This window comes from Orycteropus afer, unplaced genomic scaffold (assembly GCF_000298275.1).
Source record: "Orycteropus afer afer isolate SDZICR_OR568_19922 unplaced genomic scaffold, OryAfe1.0 scaffold00005, whole genome shotgun sequence".
In the NCBI taxonomy this organism is placed as follows: domain Eukaryota; kingdom Metazoa; phylum Chordata; class Mammalia; order Tubulidentata; family Orycteropodidae; genus Orycteropus; species Orycteropus afer.
Window position 1 is genome coordinate 23799070 of NW_006921592.1, and position 5802 is coordinate 23804871.

A 5802-nucleotide genomic window follows, 5' to 3' on the forward strand; every position below is an offset into this window, starting at 1 on the left:
ACTGCCACATCTTTCTTCCATGGAACAGCTGGTGAGTTTGAACCACCAACATTTAGGTTAGCAGTCAAATACTTAACTACTGTGCCAACAGAACTCTTTAACAACGATAAATACTTTATATCATTTATTTCAACTCCAAGCATATATATTTACACTGATTTGCAAACATTTTCTATAGGACTGAGAGTTAGTCTTTGACTTAAGAAAGCTGATTGGAGTTCTGCATTGTCTTTTATAAATGAACCAGAACAATAATATGATGATACATATTCTACATTTCCAGTTTTAATTTTTTCTTAAGTAGAGCAATGTCATAAATCTGGTGAAGCAATCAGAGCGCAGAATCTCCCTAGATGTTTAAGATTTTTTCCCCCAAAATTTACAATGCCCCTAAAACTGTTCAAAGCATTTAAGTAATTTATTATAGGCAAAATTCTCTGTCTAAATTTATTTTTCATTGATGCATGTTATATTTAGTTAAATTAGGTAATTACAGTAATGAGGACAACTGATATAAATAAATAAATTTGATATAAATAGATCTGAAAACAAATTCATCTCACTCATATTGTAAGAGAACAGTTCACAGGATCCTTAAGTAGAATGCAATACAGAAAATACTTAGCATGTTGTGGACAGCAATTAGTTTGCCACAGGTTGATCAAAAGTGGGCAAGCTTTGCCAGAAGAACTCTGTTTATTACACAGGCCACACCCCCAAGGAAACTCCCCTTTCAACTTATTGGCTGCTTACACCAGATCACAAAAAGGAGGATGATTACTTAATATCTGCCAAACCACTGAGAATCATGGGCTAGAGAAGTTGATACATAACCTTAACCATCATAAGCATTGTTTGTTACATTGTTCTGGGATGTCCAAAAGTTAGTTCAACTCCTGGGTAGAGTGAAGAGCAGATGTCCTTACTGAACTTGCCATGCAGGAAATTAAGGAGACTCATAGATAGGACCTATTGTTAGCTGCCATTGAATCATGTTGACTCCATGCATAATGGAACAAAATGCTGTCTGACCCTACACCATCCCCATGGTCAGTTAGAGATAAAACCACTATGATCCATAGGGTTTTCATTGGCCAATTTCCAAAAGTAGATTGCCAACGTTTTCTTCCTAGTCTGTCTTAGTCTGGAAGTTCTGCTGGAACCTGTCTAGCATCATAGCAACATGCAAGCCTCCACTGACAGACAGGTAGGGTCTGCACATGAGATACATTGGCTGGGAATTGACTGTGGGTCTTCTTCACGGAAGAATTCTACCACTGAACCACCACTGTCTCTCAAATGATGTTGTTGTTGTTAGATACCGTTGAGTCAGTTTCAACTCATAGAGGTCCTATATATAATGAAACACTGCTCGGTCTTGTACCATCCTCACAATTGTTGCTATGCTTGAGCCCAACCTTGCATCCACTGTGTCAATCCATGTCACTGAGGATCTTCCCCTAGGTTTTCAGAAGTGTCCCACCCTTCCCAACCTACCCAAACAATCTTGTATTTATTGGGAAGCCATTGAAAGGCACTAAGAGAGTAAAAGAAGCCACTAAGAGAAAATTTAATCCCTCCGGTGATGTGACTTGAAAAAGTAACTGCACTGTTTGCTATCTCAGTTGTATCATCTGTGAACAGTGAAGTTTAAATTAGAACAAAACTGTGTGGATAAAATTCATCTCAATAGTGAATAGTATCTTTGTTTATTGGCTTTTTTTTTGGTTGCAGTTTGCTTTATTTTGCTTTGTAGAATACCTAAAACTATAGGCATTGTTGCTGATGCTTTATTACCTATTTCTTGGCCTCAAAGTTGTATATAGGGGGAGAAACCACTGCCCAAAGCCTTTGAAAAGGGCGTCAATCAATTGCTGTTGAACACTGTGGATGTGTCTAGCAATGAGGGCATCAAGAGAAAGTTTGCAGCAACCACTTACTTCTCAGCATTGCCCATGACCTTGACTGTTGGTCCTGCAGATGGGGAAAGAAAGCCTGAACCAGTGAGTCTGATACTGACAGTAAGGTGGGGCCTTTTCTCTTTTACTCTGAGCTAGTGTGCTTGATGTCATGCTTGGTAAAGTGGAGGGTCAATGAAAGAGGGGGGTGCCCTCAACAAGATGGATTGATACAGTGGCTGCAGTGGTGGGTTCAGGTGTAGTAGGGGTTGTGAGGCTGGCACAGGACCAGACAGTGTTTGGTTCTGTTGTACATAGGGTTGCTATGAGTTAGAGATGACTAAATGACACATAATAACAACAGTGTGTATGAGGACGTTCCTAAGGACGCCTCTTTCTGAGGCTGGGGAGTGGTAAGGGCTTCCATAACAGAGAGAACTGGAGTATAGCAAGTGGCCTTGTCTTCCTTCTTGGGCAGATAGGATACGGAAGATTTGTTTGGTGGTTCATTTCTGTAGCTATCACTCTTTATAGAAGTCTATTCCTACTCCTTCTCCAATAAAAAAAAAAAAAAAAAAAAAAAAACTTTGTTCCTGACAGTAAAAATACATTCTGTGCTCAAAGGAAGGAATCTTTTTGTTATTGCCACCACCTGACCACCTGTCTATCAGTCTCTCATGTTGATGCTGGATGCACATCACTGGTATTTCAAATACTAGCAGGGTCACCAATGGTGAAAATGTTTCAGCAGAGCTTCCAGACTAAGACAGATTAGGAAGAAAGGCGTAGAAATCGACTTCTGAAAATGAGCCAATTAAAGCCCTAGAAGTCATAGTATGATCAGATATAGTGCTGGAATATGAGCCCTTAGGTTGGAAGGCGACACAAAATAGCCACAACAATGGACTCCAACACACCAACGATCCTGAAGATGGCGGGCATCACTTCGTTCTGTAATCCATAAGGTGGTCATGACTTGAAGCTGACTTGACAACAACACAAGTTTACAACAAAAAGGAAATCCGTGGTAGACTTTGAATGGTAGACTGTTGTCTCTAATTTAGGAAAATTGATCTGAATAACCGTAATTAGCAAGGTTAATTAACATATGGTATAAGTACATATTTGTTCATCTCATATGCATGTCTTTGTTTTCCTTCAGGATTTTTAGGAATGTTGTTGCTGTGTGCGATCAAGTCGATTATGACTCATAGCAATGCTATAAGACAGTAGAACTACCTTATAAGGTTTCCTAGGCTGTTCTGGTGGTATAGTGCCTAAGGCATTTGACTGCTAACCAGATGGCTGGCAGTTCAAACCTACCAGCCACTCCTCAGAAGGAAGGTTAGGCAATATACTTTTGTAGAGATACCACTTCGGAAACCCAAGGAAGGGAAGGGTCGCTGTGAGTCGGATTTGCTCAATGGCATTGAGTTTGGGTGGTTTTTTCTTTTTTTCTTTTTTTTAATATTTACAGGAATAGATCACTAGGTGTTTTTTCCTATAGAGCCATCAGTGGTGTTCAAACCACTAACCATTCAGTTAGCAGCCAAGAACTTCACCATTGCACTACCAGGGCTCCTTGTTTTAGGAATATGAGTATAAAATTAATACTTTAAGGTCAATAACAAGTCCCTATCTCTTCCTCCCTGTCAGCACACCCCCCTATTCCCTCTGCTTTTTTCCCTTGCTCTCTCTTCCCAAAATCACTCATTACATGAATTGAAGTGGATTGAGTCTTTATTCAATTTTAAAAAGAAGATATTTATGTTTCCTGTTCTTAATTTTAAATCAGTTGAGCATGACATTTCAGATATCTTTCTCTTAAAAAAACAAAACAAACCATAAGAAAAATGATTAAGTTTCTTTTATATTCCCACGTGGTTGTGATTTTCTTTTAAAGCAGGTCAGTTGCCCTTAATAAAAATGTTTCCCAATTCCTGTTTTAAAAAAAGAGAAGGAAATATTGCAAGTGTCACAGTCTAAAGCAATGTTGAAAAATAGAAACGTAATGCAAGCCACATATGTAAATTCAAATTTTCTAGTAACCACATTAAAAAAAGTGAAATTAATCTAATAGTACATTTTATTTAATATAGCTAAATATTATCATTTCAACATAGAATCAATATAAAAATAATAAATATATTTTACTCAACATGTAATCAATATAAAAATTATTAATATGATATTTTACGTTCTCTTTTTTTGTATTACACTTTTGAAATCTGATATGTGTTTATACTTACAGCACATCTCAGTTCGAACTAGTCACAGATAAAGTACTTAAAGCCAAAAGTGACTAGTAGCTATATGTTCATGCCTAAATTTTATTTTAATTTTGTTGCTGTATTTAAAAGGAGAGAGATTATTTAGAATTCACTTCTTCTGTTTGATGGAAAACTGTCTCAGTTTCATAGCTCTTTCCATGAGGTCTGAAATTTTGTCAAGCAGTTGCTATTTCAAGTTATGTCACTTATTCCCCCAGCAGAATGTTAATTTGTATAGAGCGTGAGCAGTGAGTCAAAAGAAAACTACCTTGTTGTATTAAGTCCAGCTCTTCAACCTCTGAAAATTCAAAGTACTGAAATGAGGATTATCATCATACATTACCCAATAGTGAGAGTTCTCTGTAGTCTGTCTTCAGTATTTCTAAATGTACACAAGGCATTTGGCAATTTTATAACAATCTTGAAAATTGATTTAAGTCTTTCTATTAGCGTTCTTTTTTTTCTTTTTTTTTTTTTCTTTCTTTAATTAAGGAGTTGAGAGAGAGAGGGATGAAGTACCAGAGGGAGGAATAGAGAAAGGGGGAGAGAAACAGGGGAGAGGATGTGAGGGAGAGGAAGGGCGCTCTAGCACACAAAGCAGGGAAGGCCTTGCTCTCTTCTGCCACAAGCAGCTCCTAGGAGTTGTTTTAAGTCTGTGCTAACTGGAAGAAGCCCCTGTGGTGCAGTGGTTAAAGTGCTCAGCCGCTAACTGAAAGGCCAGTGGTGGCTTCGGTAAAGATTTACAGCCTTGGAAACCCTGTGGGGCAGTTCTACTCTGTCCTACAGTGTCGCTATGAGTAGGAATCAACTTGAAGGCATTGAGTTAGTTTGGGTTGGTGCTAAATAGTGTCCCTGAGGAGTACAAATGGTTTGTGCTTTGCTATTAACCTACAAAAGGAGCTCTGGTGGTGCAGTGCCTGGGGCATTTGACTGTTAACCAGAAGGTTGATGGTTCAAACCCAACAGCTGCTCTGTAGAAGGGAAATGGGGCAATGTACTTCTGTAAAGATTTACTGCCTCGGAAGCCCAATGGGGGTCACTATGAGTCAGACTGAAATCCCATGACAATGAGTTTTTTTTTTTTTTGGTTTATTAGCCTGAAGTCTTGCAGTTCAAACCCACACTGTAGTGCTGAAAAAGAAAGCCCTGGCAATCTGTTTCCATAAAGAATACTGTCAAAAAAAACTTTATGGAGCAGTTCTGCTTTGTAACCCATAGTATGCCTTGAGTCAGAATTGACTTGATAGCAACAGGGTTTTGAAGCTTTTTGTGTGTGTGTGCTAACCAAGTCTCAGGGTGGGGGGTGGAGCACAAATGGTTAAGTGATTAACAACTGAAAGACTGGTGGTTGGAAACCACCCAGAGACCTCTCAAAATAAACGTTTGACAATCTGATTCTGAAAGGTCACAGCCTTGAAAACCCTATGAAGCAGTTCTACTCTCCACTACATGGAATCACCAGGATTCGGAATCGACTCCATGGCAACAGGTTTTTTTGTCTGCTTGTTTTGTGGTGCTGTACCTAAGCCATTTGACTGCTAACCAGAAGGCTGATGTTTCAAACCCACCAGTCACTCCTGGGAAGGAAGACTGGGCAATCTACTTCCGTAGTGATTAAAAAAAAAAAAAAAAAA